The following is a 17,195-nucleotide window of genomic DNA, read 5'->3' on the forward strand; positions in this document are numbered from 1 at the left end:
GAGGGGAAACAAAGGCTGTCTTTCATTGTTTCTCCTTCGAAAGTATCCATTCTTCGTAAATGCTGCCCTCTTAGACGCCTTCACAGAGTAAATTCTGAAGGGGAACGAGGAGCAGTCAGGATAAATTTCTCCGGAAAAAATTTCCGAAAATAGCTTCATAAGTCTTTTCAAGTCTGATGAATGCTGATGGCCTTTTATATTGTCTTCGTCAGAAATCTCTACAATAGGATTCACAGGAGAATGCGGGATATTATCATTCTCTTCTTCCGATTTTCGAAGACGAAGTAGCGACATCTTTCAAAATATCATCTTGACGCCTGGCATCCTGGCGTCCAGTCTCTTGACGCCTGGCGTGTTGGCGTCCATTTTCTTGAAGCTTAATGTCTTGGCGTCCAGCTTAATGACGCCTGACGTCCTGGTGTCTAACTTCTCGACAATTGACGTCCTGGCGTCCAGCTTCTCTACGCCTGACGTCCTGGCGTCCAGCTTCTCGACGCTCGACTTCCTGACGTCCAGCTTCTCGACGTTCGACGTCCTGACGTCCAGCCTCATGACGCTCGACGCCCTGGAGTCCAGCTTCTCGACACTTGACGTCCTGGCGTCCAGCTTCTCGACGCCTGACGTCCTGGCGTCCAGCTCCTCGACGCCCGAAGTCCTGGCATCCAGCTTCCCGACGCCCGACGCCCTGGCGTCCAGCCTCTTGACGCTTGATGTCCTGGCGTCCAGTTTCTCGACACCTGACGTCCTGGCGTCCAGCTTCTCAACGCCCGACATCCTGGCATCCAGCTTCTCGACGCTCGATGCCCTGGCGTCGAGCTTCTCGACGCCTAACTTCCTCCTGGCGTCCTGGCGTCCAGACTTCTAACGTTCGTTGTCCCGCCAAACCTAGAGGTTACTTGAGAACTGGCCGCCTGTGCGACATCGGTCAAAAAGCTTCCGCCGGTTGACGTGTGACAGCAACTGGTGGACGAAAAACACTTTAACCTCGCCTTTCCTATGGCGAGGGTGAGCGCCCTGAGAAATGTCAACAGGTACGCTCGAGGGGGACGACTGCTTTCGGTAGCTAAAGCCTCTTGCCTCCCTTCGTCTGTCGACTTTCCTTCTCACAGGGGTTGGTGAGCTTGGAAGAGGTCTAGGACTAGGAGCACAACAGGACCGAGCGGTCGCACCCTCCACTGCACTTGCACTAACAACATATTAACACTTGTATTTTTTAGATCTCTTATTGTCGATCACATATTATCCCTGTCTTCTGAGAGGGATTTTACCTGTTGGGCCAGGGTCTGAATGGCAGCCAACAAATCATTAAGTATTGGGTCCTTACCTGTTTCAGTAGGGGGTTCAGAGACTACCACTACGGGAGAAGGATCAATAGGATAGTTAGCAAGGGAAAAGAATTAACTATTCCTGGTTATATCAAGAAGAGTGAGACACAGTACTCTTGGCTCTTCTGAGCCGGTCTTCCATTCCCGTTCTTCAGACATACTGAGTGGGGATCCAAGGAGACTTTAGCAAGCCGCTTGCATCCCCACACACACATTTTCACACTCGATGAAGTCAGATATGTTACAAGAAAATCCAAAAGCGAACAAGCGAAAGCCAAGCCAAAGTGTACTTTACCAAAATAAGTTGCGAAAAAACACGGGCTACGAGTGAAATTCCATTGATGTTACCGACACAGCGGCAGGGAAGATCTGAGGAATAGTTGGAATGGTTCCAGGTACCTGGGTAGAGGGCGCACAGGTGGTTCACCTGACTACCGATCGGCGATTGCCGCGAGTTTTTTAAATTCTGCCGTGACATCAGGGACTTAAGCTATATATATAACTACCAGGGAAGTTAGATGTTTAAAAATTCAGTGTAACAGACCTCCACCAATACCGGTTAAAACTCCCAAAATTCTAGATCTCACATGATTGCATCCCAGACCTACAATGAGGCATCTAAAGGACTGGATCCTTCTTCCCAAGAGAGCTTAAACTAACACAGAATCTGATAAGAGACCACCTGTTGACCCATGTTCAGGTAACAAGAAAGAACCAAGCTTGATTCTTGCAATGGTCAAAAACTTTCCCAAAATCATATGACCTTGATGAGAAGACCTCTGCTTCACTAAAAGAAAAGAAACTCCTATAAGGACTGACAACCTCTTATAAGTGATCAGCGGTCATAAACGTTGCAAATAAAGGCGAAACTTCTCCGCATGAAAACCCTGAACAGTGAGAATATCTTTAACTCCAAATTCAAAAATCTGCACAGGTACTAATCCTTCCCCAAAGCTATCCCCATATTTGGAGAGAGACCCTTTTTTTATGAAGTACAGTAGTTTTCTTTCTACAATACAAGGTGGCAAGAAAGAAATATCTTAAGCATACATAAGCCACAACTCAAATGAAAGTTCTATTTCCACAAAATCATACGTTAACCTCTCCTTAAAGAAAGCAATTAACCTCTTCAAAAAGAAAATTGCAACCACTTATACACTGGTTGTTTATCAGACACCTGACTCATCAATCTACAGAAGCACAAGAAACTGCCCTCTTACGACAGAAACAGCAGGATAAGTCTTAGCTACCGAACATAAGTCAGAGAGACCAGGGCAAAGACTACCACACTCGATGGCAGAAGAGCAGCAGTTGATTGCACTAAACTAACCCCTGATAAGCTTCCACCGAGGGTTCAAAACTCTTTACCCACCACAACAAAGCCACTCACAAGGAAGACTGAATCAGCTGGAAACCTGTTGGCTCAACCAAAGGTTCTAAATTCTGATCAGGAAATCTTGTGATACCGAGAACGTTCCAAAACCACAGGGGAATCGGAAAAAATGAAACGGTAACCAAATGTTCGCCAAGAGAATTTCCCAAAGTGGAAAAAGAATCAACATCCTCAAAACAAAATGTTGAGACTACTAACGGCAACCACCTGCTTACTTGAATAGAAGCCGAAACGATAGTGCATGCCGAGATTCTCCTTAGGCAGGTGAAGTTAAGCAGGAGACACGTGCACAGAAGATAGAAGCACACACGGTAAGTACACAATCCGTAGACACACAAGCAACACGCAAACAAGTGATAGGCGTACAGGCATAAGAGTGCAAACTAAAGCCACCCAGGCAATATAGGCACAAGTCATAAGTGTGCAAGCCATGGGCGTGCAAGCCATAGGCGCACAGGTGATAGACGCACAAGCCACAGGAGAGCGCGTGATAGGAGCACAAGCCATGGGTGTGCACACGATAGGCGCTCATGTGAGAGGCATATAAGCCGTAAACCCACACTCGACAGGTGCACAAGCCATGGGCGTGCACGTGATAGGCGAAATTCAGATAGGTGTACAAGCCATAAGCATGTATGCGATACGCATACAAGCCTTAGACTCACAAGCAATTGGAGTACAGGTAATCGATAAACACACACAGGCAAGAATGCAGCATTGTGGCAAGCTGCAAAACTTTGCACTAGACGCATGCTACTGGGGTATCAAAACTGCAAGGAGCATTATCGCCCTGGCCAAAAAAAAAAACAATACACAGGAAAGCCGAAGAAAGTCTAGGCTTCTAACTAAAACCTAACTGATACTTATACTAGACTTAAAATGCTAATGATCCTTAGCTACAGGGGATTGAAGCGAAACTGATCAAAGCAAAAGGTAACTTTCCTCGACAAGGCAGCTAAAACTCACTTAAATACTACCAGAAAGAGTCGAAGCATCACTGCTACCAAGCCGATCTGATGCGGTAAAATTAAAGAGGGGAAAAAACGTCGGGAGACTTCTCTTATTCTTACCCAAGCGATCCTATCAGAAAATGAATTCTGGTGCTAGAACTGGAATATAAAAAAAAGAATATGCTTTATAAGCTAAGACAGTTAAAAATTTTATCCCTACATGATTACAAATTCCTTACGCCACTCATGCCGGACCTGGTCCCTTACCAGACCGAACAGAGGAAGGGGACAACGGGCACCGATCCGCACCGCTTTCTGACATGTCCCACATCCCGGTTCCCTGTCACTCCAAGCCACAAGGGAGTAAGACAGGACGTGCCAAGGACAAGGCAAGAAAAAGCAGGGCCATTGACCCTTCCCCCAACACGGGAAACAACCCGAACTTACAGAAACTCTCAGGAGGGTAGTGCAGAAAATGAAACACTAATAATACTAATAAAAATGACTCCATCTTATCAAATCTAATGCCCTGAATAGATGGGAAACTCATTTGGAGTAACAGATCGAAGAGAAGCAGCAGAGGACCTAACCAGTTACTAAATGGGGAGGCAAACAAGACATGCATCCCTTAAACTTAAGACTTACTAGTATAATCCTCTCCAGTTGTTTCTACAGCCTAACAAGCTCTCTCAATTTGCAATCAATTACCACATTGCGTTCAACTATGAATTGCATAGTTATCCAATCACAACCTTTCCCTCAGCAAAACACATCATGAGGGTCAATAAAACTGGAATAATGCCTATTAAGGCAACTCTTATCTTACAGGATCTTACCGAACGAATATTAAGAAAATAAACGAACAAGCCAACAGAAAACCAAGTGAATCTGCCGGACTGATACCAAAACCAGTGACAGAAGTAGACTGACCGGCTACGAGTGTTTGTACCTACCGGTCCCCTGGTGGGGGCTGGGGGAAGTAGATGGACAGAAGTCGGATATTCACAGAAAACCAAGGTTCTCATCTTTTTTGTTTTAATCTGTCCAACTACCGCTGTGCAGTAGTAAAAGCTATATAATGGAGAGGTAAGGTTCATTTAAAAAATAATGCTTTTACAATACTATACACTAAACGCTATCCTAGTTTTAATAGCCACAGGAGGTAACATTATAATCTACCTATACCAAAGTATGACTCTTGTCCAACATTTATATTAATGGGACCATTTTGCTATTTCACCTCTATCATGAGCAACAGATAATATCAATAAACAACATATCTCATTGTGCAAATCTGATAAAAAAAAAAAAAAGTAAACTTCTGATGTCCTCTTCTTTCGAAGCAGATATTTATGAACTCCGTCATACTGGTGTCTACCAACTTGCTCCATTTGTGTTCCCAAGCTGCAGATTATTTCCTGAAGGGATGAAGAAGAAATTAATGATATCTTATCAAACTGAGATCTTTTGGCTTACAACGTACACAAGATAAATAGTTATAACCAAACTCCAAGCATCCTATGTCTAGGTCCCTTTTACTCAGAGGGGCACAAATGGGACAGGGTCTTTTTAGACTAGTGTTGAATGTCTGTATTCTTTTATCAAAATCTTCTAAATCAAATTTTATTTAAGTCACATCTACAACAAACAGTAAAGTATAGCATAATTAAAATTTGGATTGCAATGCAAATCTCAATAAAACAGTATGTGACAACAGGTTCTTAGTGTGTGTCTCAGCAAATTATTATTATTATTATTATTATTATTATTATTATTATTATTATTATTATTATTATTATTATTATTATTATTATTATTATTATTATTATTATTATTATTATTATTATTATTATTATTATTATTATTATTATTATTATTTGTGTAATGAAAATCCACATTTATATAGTAAACTATATAACTACGTAAATTGATAATTAAGTAAAATATAGTCATTACAGTAAAATAGTAATATAGTTTACTATATAATTGTGTATTTTTATTACATAAATTGTTTTTCAAGAGATTGTGAATTTCTTATTATTATTATTATTATTATTATTATTATTATTATTATTATTATTATTATTATTATTACTTGAGCTCGGCTATAACAATTATAAGACCATTTCAACTCTCTAACATAACATGGTAACATTTTTAGCATCAAATATTTCCCATCTCTCTGAACTGTCTTCAACCTTCCAAGTGAATTGAACTGAATACAGAATTTAGGCCAAAGGATAAGCACTGGGACCTATGAGGTCATTCAGCGCTGAAATGGAAATTGACAGTAAAGGGTCTGAAAGGTGTAACAGGAGGAAAACCTCGCAGTTGCACTATGAATAAATTGTTAGGAGAGGGTGGAAAGTAAGACAGAAGAAAGAGAATACGAAAGGATGGGCAGTAAAAGGAACGAAGGGGGTTACAGCTAGGGGCCGAAGGCACGCTGCAAAGAGCCTTAAGTAATGCCTACAGTCCACCGCATGAGGTGCATTGACGGCAATACCCCTTAAGGGGAACCTTCCAAGTGCTTCATTTGTCTACTCAACCATTTCCAGAAAAAAACCATTACTCCTTTCAGTGACTGACTTTCTCAAGGGACCCATTAAAATACCAAACCATTTTATATATTAAACTAAAACTGACCAATAATTAATAAGGAAATGGCAATTTAAGACTAATATAATTTTTATCCATACATTGTTTTTTGTTGTAGTGACTACAACTTCAACTTCCTTTTTATATTATAAGAGCCACTGAAACTGACAATCCACAAACTTCAATTTCACTTTTTCTCATTCTACCCTAGAACCTGGTCAAAATCTTTAAATTGCAGCGAGTTCCTTCACCATCAAATCCTCTAAATCTGTAGTTTTGGCTCCATATAAACATCAATTTCTATCTAAACAAAATAATACACTTCCCCACGACACCTCATGGAAAAAGAGAGAGAGAGAGAGAGAGAGAGAGAGAGAGAGAGAGAGAGAGAGAGAGAGAGTGAGAGAGAGTGTGTGAGAGTGTGTGTGTGTGTGTGTGTGTGTGTGTGTGTGTGTGTGTGTGTGTGTGTGTGTGTGTGTGTGTGCAGCATAAAAATAACTGTAGTAACATTCTCCCTACTTGAGGTCTCTAAAATCATTCTTAAATTCCACGAAAATTTTTGCCACTAACAATTAAATACTGTATCATGAAAAAGAAACAGACCACAAAACCATCTCTGGTTCTAGTATTCTCAAAGAGACTCAGTTTCATGTTCATTTGAAACCTGCGTCATTACAGTTTTTAATCCCTATCAGTCAAGTAACATTGTCCCAAATCTTACCACATTCCTCTAGAATCTAGTAAGGCCATTTTGACAAGGCCATTTTGACAACAGTGAAAACTACAACTGCTTGAAAACCACTAATTTCAAAAAAGTGTCAGAGATAGCTTTGTTTTCAAGTTCAATCCCTCAGTCTAATTAAATGATCCATTAATGGAATGGAATGGAAAATAAAATTTAGGCTGGGACCCATCAGGTCATTCAGCACTGAAAGGTAAATTGAGAGTGAAAGGTTTTAAAAGTTTAACAGAAAGAAAACATTGCTGTTGCACTATGAAACACCTGTTAGGAGAGGGTGGAAAGTTGGTTGAAAGGAAGAGAATAGGAACTGGGGAACAGTAAAATGAACAAAATGGGTTGCAGCTAGGGGCTGGAGGGACACTGTAAAGAACCTTAAGTAGTGCCTACAGTGCACCAGTGTGAGGCAGTGCACTGATGACACTACCCCTATACAATGCACAATCCATAAAAGATTAATCACATACTCAAACCATATGCAATATTTAATGACATCATCATCCTAGAATACCTTGCGGTGGTCTACCATATTTTTACCGGACAGTTTGCAAAACCTATATCTGAATGACCAGATTAAATCTTGCATACTTCAAGATGAATTTATAAAAACCTGCCACACTAAAATAGCAAAAAGGACCTCTGTGTGTTCCAACTTACCATATTTTTAAGGACATCTGGCCATTCCAACTTACCATCTTTTTTATAAGGAATAAGTCACAGGTCTGCCTTCTGTGAGAGTTCAAATTTATAATTATTCAGTCTACCTCACCATTCCATAACCCTGACTCTAGAATGTGCAGTGGGTATTCATATAAGACCACAATGAATGCCCACTACATACTTTGACCATGGGTCACAAAGCTGGACCAATAGGCTATACCATCAAAAGAAAGATAAAAATTAAAGAGCGAAAATCTGGTTCCATTACCTTCATAAATACCTAACCTAGAAAATTTTAAGAATACGCTAATAAACTTAATAAATTTATTTGATATATGATACAAGTATTAACCAGTCACTAAAATTAGAGAGTTATCTTTTTATCTCACCCTGAAAATGATTTACTGTACTCACATATATAACATGGAGGATAATTCTGATATATTTTAGAAATAAAGCAACCATCTCATAGAAACTAAAAATTATTTTAAGTTTTTTACTATCAATAATTTCAGAAATTCAAATGCCTGATTGTTTCAGAATTTTGAAAGCATACTAAACAATAATACTAAAATCTATAAGTGTTTTGAAAGCATACTGAACAATAACACAGTACTGAAACCTACAAAGCTTTATTTCTGAGGCTGAATGGATTCGTCTCTTGTCTTGGGTAGGAATCCTGACCAGATCTCCGCTCAAAATCTGCACTAGAAATGAAGTTCATCAGGTGTGAAATAAAATTGAGGCCAAAGGCCAAGCGCTGAGACTTATGAGATCATTCAGTGTCGAAAGGGAAACTGAGAGTATAAAGGTTTGAAAGGTGAACAGGAGGAATACTTCTCAGCTGCACTATGAAACAATTGTTATGAGAGGGTGGAAAGTAAGATGAAAGAAAGAGAATATGAACAGAGGTACAGTAAAATGAATGAAAGGGGTTGCAAACAACCTTTAGTAAGGCCTACAGTGCATCGTGTGACGTGCACTGATGAAACCTCCCCGCCGCCCCGCGTGCAAAACAGGGATCATCAGGTCCTCCATACATGAGTTACGACAATTATATCTGATGCCACAGTGAGTTTATTAACTGATCATCAAAGCAAGACAAAAAAGGGGAAAAATAGTTTAAAAATGTGAAAAGGTCACAGCTACTTTGGAGCAAAGCATAAATCCCAGTAATGTCAGCTACATTTAGAGAAGAGTACTAAGCTGTCTGAATTCTGAAACATGAATCAGTTGTTTAAATTAGTTTGAAATTACTGATAATAAAAAAATCATAAACAATAATTCTTAGTTTTCATGAAATGGCTGCTTTAACTTCTCAAATATATCTGAAGTTTTCCCAATGTTCCGTAAGTGAGTCAGTCAATTTGACGGTGATATAGAAAGCTGAAGCTCTCTACTTTCAGTGACTTTGGTTTATTCCTGTTTCATTCTTCTAATACGTTCATCAAATTGAGTAACGTGCTTTGGGACCTAGGAGACTGTGGTATATATTTTAATAGCAGGTATGCTACAGATCTAATGAGAGTCCATGATTTTCACTTGCTTAAAATGAAGGGCATGAAACTGAATGTAATTTCAAGGACTTACACTTTTAAAAGCTAAAAAGTTAACTTCAAAATTAAATTTAACAGCATTTCTTTGAAAACCATTTTTAACAATTTAAGTTTAAAATAATTAACTGATAAATTACACTGATACACAGTCCTATATAATTGTTTATAGTTATCTCTATGGAAAAAAAAATTTTCTCTTTATGGAAAAAACTTTTATATAAAATGGAAAAGGTTTCAATTCCAAGTTGACTTTACCTTTACAAGTTCTGCCCAGCAATCTTCACATCTATAGGTATTTGACTTATTCCACTTGTAAAGCAGTTCTTAGTCTGAAATAAAATTTTAAAAATGGTTCTTCATTACTAAACACACTAAATCAAAGGTATTTCTATTAATTCTTCCTAGCAGTATGAAAAATCAGACCTAAAATAATTTTATTATTGAGTAACTTATTCCACACACACCTCTTATCCACATATGTAAATACTTGGGAAGAACATTTCACCATTAATGGCTGTAATCTACAACCTCTAATAGAAGAAAACCTATAAATCAAAGCACTACTCTTGGTAATCCGTATGATCAAAACACTTTATAATATAGTACTGCATAATTTAAAAAAAACTTTTAACTAAATTCATCAAATTATTTAAGCACACAATCATCTCAAGTATTTCTTCCAATGAAACAAAATTACTGTACTCTAAACAGGAAAGACAGTCCAATACTAATGTACTGTTGTTTAGGTAACAACTCCCTGAGCATTATAGATAATCAAATGAAACAGCCTAGTCCTAACTCTTAATTGAGCAAAAAATTGTCTTAGCATCAAAGCTGGGTCCAGCAGTAATGTAGGCCTGTCTCATTAATTCAGTATAAATGCAGAAAAATTTTTTGTAAAATCTTCAAGAAGCTAAAAAGCAGGAAAAGTACTGAACAAGTTACAAAATGGTCAAGGTTCAGGCAAACATGGGTAAAACCACAAAACCCTTTAGCTAAAACACATACTAGAGAAACTAAAACAGGGGAAGACCTAGCTGTAAATTTTGTGGAGGAATAAGAATCAGGGAATAAAGTCTGAAGATTTTTTCTTCCAGATTTGTGGATGCAAATCTTTCAAAGCAAATACTGTACACCAATTATTTCTTTTGCAAATTTATATCCTTTTTATGAACCTCAACTATTGTTATTCTGAATCTGTGAACTTGTATATACAAATATTAATTTTAGGTATGGATGGCAACCATGTAAACAAAATTAGTTGAAATTTTTGGGTCATGTTATAAACCACTATATACAGTTTTACCTTTTCAAAGTCCACAGAGGAGTTACTGTTAATTAGTTTCAATTTTCATTTAGCATTCATAGAAAACAAACGGACTAAATACACTAGATTCTTCTTTAAGCAGTCAACCAACATCAGTCCATGATAATCTTGCATTAGCCTGAAGTTTAGTACAACTTTTGTAATTTCTTCTGTGGCTTACCTTTACAGACTGTGGATCAAGAATACATACAACTATCGATGCAGCTAAGAATAGAACATGCAGGTCTCATCACCCTTCAGTTCCATGTACTGAGTTTTGTTTTCTCAAGATAATCTGCCTGAAAGAAAAAAATTTAATCAGAGCCTGATCATATTAGTTCAAGCCATCTCTATACAAAATGCTATGAAAACCTTCTACCTTTTCACACCACTAAAAGGATAAGACATAGTAAAAGTTCATATTCTTTAAAATCTACCTCACAAGTCCTATTTGCAAAGGCTAGCTGTGCTACTTAGCTTGCATGTACTTTTAAATATTTTTCACAATTCAGTTCTCTGAAGTCAAAACTTTGACAAGCACCCTAACCTGAAAGTGACCTTAGAGCCTGGAGTTATGTAACCTTTAATTCCTTCAAAAAGAGACTCAAACTAGTGATGTTCACTGTCCAATCTTCACCAAATAAAACAGCCATTTACTTCAATAACATGTACAATTATTTTATACTCTAACAAAAACAAGACTGTAAATTTCTCACATTAATTTGGTAACATCTTCAAGTTATCCCCCCTGTACTGCATCATACAAACATTTTCCTATATTGTTCAGTCAAAAAATTTCATCAATAAACAATATCTCCCTGCAGAACTCTTTTTAGACTTACCAAATATATTTTCCTGCAAAATACAGCTTTTAATTCCATATCACTTGTGTTAGAAGACACTGTTCTCATTATCTTATGAGGAATTTCTAAGCCTGTTATCAATAGCGGCAAATATTCTTGGCCCAAATTGTATGCTCTATACTGAAATGCCTTTCTCCTATATATATAATATGTTCTCTGTCATAATTATTTGCATATCAGCAACACGGTGCTAAGGAAGAACAAATATGGCACAAAATGCTTTTAAAAACTTACCTGACATGCTTACATCTGTGGTGCAAGATGCTTACAGAACTGTTTGCTAGCCTACAAAAATGACAATTAGCAATCCTTATGCAAGATCTACAGCTGTATTTAAACTTACAAATATACAATAATTTCATCAAACTGACAAATAACTAGACAATACAAAAAGGAATCATTAGTCTAATAAGTCAGGACTGGAAATCCTTAACAACGTGAAGAGCAACATCAGCACTAGCCTATATTAGCCAACAAATGACATCCTTTTACAATACTATCTTGATTTAGTTTCAATTTAAGCCTAGGCTATATTTACCTAAGCTGAGCTCAACTTAACCAGTGTTCAAGATCATATTTCAATAAGCAAGCTCAAAATTCTCTTGGCACATTGCCATCTATACGATTTACATACAGAATGACCTAATGTGATCTGACAACTGTAATACGATCAAACAATGTTTAATATACGTACTCCTGAATGGCCCAGTTGAAGGTTTTCCTCATTCTCTTTGGTAAAATGTCACACTTGTCTTGATCAAATCCAAGGAAGAGCTCCGCCCAGAGATTCTGTTTAACAATGAAATTTTTTGACTGACCAGTGCAAAAAAAGGTGAACGTACACGATGCAGTACAGGTGAGATAATTTGAGAAGTCTACCATCTTTTGTTTAGGGTTTTACGTAGAAAAGACCTGCAGGGTGCTGCGTTGTTTAATACTAGCCCTTTGGAGCTAAAAACACAAAAAAAAGACAGAAATTTATAACATTATTTAAGTAAATGTTATTTTTCGGACGACTCCAGTCACCTCCCACATTATAATTTATATTTTTCTTGGGTAAAACTCATCAAAACAAAAAATTTATTCTCAATACACAACCTTCAACAAAAGGTTTTTTTGATAACAGATTTTGAAAATAATTAATCAAACTAAGACTTGATATAGGTAAAAACAACTTACCAGCCCTCCCCCCCTCCATAGCTAATACGGCAAAACTGTAATCAGTAAACACAGTTTTACATTAGGTTGGTATTTTAAGGTTCTTTTAATGTCCTATCATTTTATTAATTTCTGTATACAGAAAAACCCAAAATGTTTTTCATTTGCAAAAAATGGCTGGCTCAAAATCATTCAAAAATCACATCATAAGTAAACAGAAGAACTATAGGGTTTGCAATTAATGTCCATAACTGAAATAATACCTTTACTATACACTACAGTTTTTTTTGCAAAATTTTGATAACAGAGAAAATAATTAATCAAATTGAGACTTGCTAGAGTCTACATTACCACCATAGCTAACTCAGCAAAATTGTAGCCAGTAAACAAGGGTTAGGTTGCTATTTTAAGGTTCTTTAATGACATCATTTCTAGCCATTTCTGCATGAAAAACCCAAAATGTTTTTTCATGCAAAAATCCTGGCTGCAAGTGCAATAAATTGTTAAGTAAATTCGGTAGAACCAACCCCTCCCCGTCGCCGAGGCACAGTGCTGACCAACACGTTGCTAAGGGAATTTCCAGTTTTGGCGCTAGAGTCTAATTAACAAACAGAAGTCCATCCAACGAGGGGTTTCAGAACCCGCTAAATCTTCACAAGAAAACCACGGGTATATACGTCTGTTAAAAACAGGTTCATATCCTGTCCAGCAAGTGCAATAACTTGTTAACGTAAATTCGTCAAACCCCTCTCGACCCCAGGCCAGTGCATCAAACACGGCGAAGGGACATTCCATTATGCCGACAACAAACAGAATTCCCTTTATAGATGATAAAAAACCAGTCGAAAAGGTAAAAACAGGCGCGGAGCCAATATACGGAATTACCGTAAATTCCTCAAATGATCTCACCAAGCCATCACGCTACTGCATACAGACAGGACCTTCCTCTGCCGTTAAGCCAAAAATTAGGCCTTTATAGATGATAGTCCATGACTCTTCAAGCATTGTGCCTCTGGTCCGCACACAAATTAGCCTGTACTTAACTTCGTAGCCTGACTGACATTTACCTATTTTTCCAATGTCGGTAGATCTAGGATACATGTCTATCACGTTATCCTAGAGCAATTTATATTTTCGGTTGACAAATGCGTCTAATTTCCTTAAGTAATCTTCAACAAAATTAAATTTTGGCAATTTAATATTCAATGAATATAGGATAGGCCTATCGGGCTAGACCCAGTCCATTGTGGGTGAATCTTTCTTGGTCCTGGACGAGGTACTTTGCCGACATTTTTTGGCAACTTGCACTTATATAACGGTCTAATCTGCCTAATATACGTACTAATAAATTAATAATGTATCGTTATTCAACTTACATTTAGTAAATCGAAGAAGAAGAATCGATTAATCAGCGAAATATGAAGGTCGATGCTGGGACTTGGGAGAGGAACAGTCAACCATGTTGATAGGGAACGGAGGACTGGCCTGGGTCACACGTCACTCCGGTTCATAAATTATCCTGATAATTTTAAATGACGATTTCAAACTACTTCTCAATAGTTTTAATACATTTTAGTAGCAATAGTTTAGTAAACATGATGCTATCGCAATCTTTCACAAACGCAACAAATGGCATCTGTAATCTAAGGGCGGGGAGGGAGTCAGGTCAACGACTCTGTTTCTAAAAGTATCCTGATAATTTTAATAAACTATTTCAAACCGTTAATCGATAGTTTTAATACATTTTAGCAATATTTTCGTAGGCCATGATGGTATAGTAATCTTTCAATAATGTTATAAATGGTATCTGGTAACTGCAGGGGTTACAGTAAAGTGACTCCAGTCCTTAAATTACATTGACAGTTTTAAAAGTTTTGAAAGACTATTTCAAACTATTCCTGATAGTTTTAATACATTTTGGCCTTGGTATGGCCCATGAAACTTTAACCACGGTCCGGTGGTTAAATAAATAAAAAAAATAAATTAATAAATTAAAAAATCCGTTGCATGGCAACTTTTATACTTCGGACTTATTTGGCAATGAATAATTATTGTCTTAGCTTTAAATATTGTAATATAAAAATATTTTATTTCATTGTATATTAATACAAACTTAAAATTACAGATGAATCTATTTTTTAATAAAAAAAATGGTATTTTTACTTCAAAATGAGAAATCTAGGTTCTTTGCTAAAGTTGACGCAAGTTTATAATAAAACGTAACGCAACTTGAAAAGTTAATCGATTAGTCAATAGAGGGCATTATATCGGATAAAAATAATTACTCGTCAGTATTAAGCATAAAAACTCGAATTTTATCATTTACCTTCTCACCATAGACATTTTTGGGAGCTATCAGTTAAGTCTCCATACAAAACATATTCACACATCATTCGTGAAGATAAATGGGACTAAAATTATTGATATTTATATATTCAGTAGATGAAACCTATTCATGTGGAACAATCCCACGGGAGATATTAACTTGAAATTCAAGCTTCCAAAAAGAATATGGTGTTCATTAGGAAGTAAAGGGAAATACAGAAAGAAGAGATTCCACTTTTTAAAAAAGAAAAATAAATTAATAAACAGATAATGGAAGAAGAATTGTATCAGGGTAGTCATGCATTGCACTTTCGCTTGAACTTCTGAAGTTCCAATTGCGCGACATCCTCTGGGAGGCTGTTCCACAGTCCAACGGTGTGAGGAATAAAGGAATTCTCGAACTGGGAAGTTCGACAGCGATGCACATTTACTGCATATTGGCGCTGCTGTTCAGCAAATCTGGTTGCTCTCGGCAGAAAAAAAGGGGATTAAGGATCAACTGTGAATGTGAAAGATCTCTGATGAAATACAACTTATGAAAAAGTGATAAACAAGAGACCATCCGTCGATGGTCCAAGTCATAACTGCTACTATTAGGAAACAAACCTACCACCACGAACCACTCTATCTATAAGAGATAAATCTCTGGCAGAAGCAGACTTCCACACCGGAGAACAGTATTCTAGTAAAAGAAGTACAAATGACCAAAAACAGGTTGTATTGATTTTATCGGTTATAAATATGTGAGGCCTTACGAACAATGCCTAAACTTACGTGCGGGTTTGCTGAAACTTTCATTAGATGTTTCTCAAAAGTCAGATGATTGTCAAAAGTTATACCTAGAATAATTAAAGCCTCAGATTCATTCAGCAAACTTCCATCCACCTGAAGGGGAGGATGGGGTGGGAAATCTGGACGAGATCTGGTAATCAATAATGTTATCGTTTTACTGGAGTTCAGCCTCACACCAGACCGACTACACCATTCCCTGATCCGGTCCATGTTGCGATTAAGGCTGAGGGCAGCTCCATTTCTCACACGTGGAGACTTTACTACACCCACAAGTGTTGCATCATCGGCATACTGAACAATCTCGTTTTTCAGGCTTGTATACACTAAAAATAACAATGGACCAAAAACACTGCCTTGTGGAACTCCAGACACAATAGATCTTGGTTCACTGAAGATCCCGTCCACAGCAACTGCTGCTGCCTACCTGTCAGGAAATCCTGAAGTAATCTTAAAACATATCCACCCACTCCAAGATTCTGAAGTTTATAAATAAGTGCCTTGTGATTTACTAAATCGAAAGCAGCACTAAAATCTATTTGAATTACTCTGCACTTAAACCGTTATCAAGGTTCTCTTGCAAATGGCATGTCAAGTCTAAAAGAGCATCGCAGGTACTTAACTGCTTCCTATATGCATATTGACTATCAGCTAACAATCCTTTAGATTCCACATACTTATGTAGTGGCTTAAAATAAATTTTTCAGCAACTTTAGAGATCACAGGGAGAATAGAAATTGGCCTGTAGTTACTGCAGTCTGCAGATATGCCAATCTTTGGAACAGGCACTGTATTACTAAGCTTGAGCTCATCCACAAAGATACTCCGTCGACATAAAAGTCTATAGAATCTAGTAATATTGGGAAACAACACATTAGAAACTTTCAAAAAAACAAAGTGAAGAAACAATCAGGATCTTCTCCATCCCAGCTATCAAGATTATCCAGAATTTTCTTAACAACCCTGGAGTGAAATGCAAATTTTGTAAGAATAGGTTCAAGATGACAAGTATCAGGAAGACGGACATCCTCAGCTGATTGCTTAGCTTCAAAAGCTTGATGAAGCAGTTCAGCCTTTTCCCTAGGGCCGGTAACTAATCTACCATCACCTGTTTGTAGTGGTGGAATGGAAGACTAGCCTGACCCAAAGACAGATGATGCCAATTTAGTCCACCACAGATGAGGTTGAGTCCTTTGTGTGGAATTCCTTCAAGTTTCCTCTTGCTGGGAGAAGGAAGAGACACATGCACAGACAACAATGACATCCAACGGAAAAACACACGACTCATTTCTCTCAGCTCAAGACGGCTGTATGGAAAGTTCTATTCGACAATTACAGCTTGGCGAGACTCAACAAAAAATGGTGTAATTTCTCATTTGAACGATTTCGAGTCAACAAAAATGGTGGTTTCCATTTGAATTTGATTTCTGTTTGTCATGGTAGGCTCGTCAACATGTATAATCAAACCATGGCTGGTCATTTATCCTAAATTTGATGACCCTCCTAGGGACATATCTTATTAAAATACCCATC

The 17,195-nt window shown here is 37.7% G+C and overlaps 1 long non-coding RNA gene across 3 annotated transcripts; it reads right to left on the reverse strand.

Annotated features, from left to right (window-relative positions):
• Positions 1 to 1,615: 1,615 nt before the first annotated feature.
• On the reverse strand, positions 1,616 to 14,052 carry LOC136840651 (uncharacterized). Of its 3 annotated transcripts, XR_010853697.1 has the most exons (5): positions 13,925 to 14,052; positions 12,085 to 12,179; positions 10,709 to 10,826; positions 9,477 to 9,550; positions 1,835 to 5,086 (listed from the first exon to the last, which is right to left on the reverse strand). It is a non-coding gene; the product is annotated as an uncharacterized lncRNA (long non-coding RNA). The 3 variants fall into 3 exon arrangements; XR_010853698.1 differs by lacking the exon at positions 12,085 to 12,179 and having other exon boundaries at positions 1,616 to 5,086; positions 13,925 to 14,034; XR_010853696.1 differs by lacking the exon at positions 13,925 to 14,052 and having other exon boundaries at positions 4,951 to 5,086; positions 12,085 to 12,202.
• Between the last annotated feature and the right edge of the window lie 3,143 nt (positions 14,053 to 17,195).

Source organism: Macrobrachium rosenbergii, chromosome 8, assembly GCF_040412425.1.
Source record: "Macrobrachium rosenbergii isolate ZJJX-2024 chromosome 8, ASM4041242v1, whole genome shotgun sequence".
Classification (NCBI taxonomy): Eukaryota; Metazoa; Arthropoda; class Malacostraca; order Decapoda; family Palaemonidae; genus Macrobrachium; species Macrobrachium rosenbergii.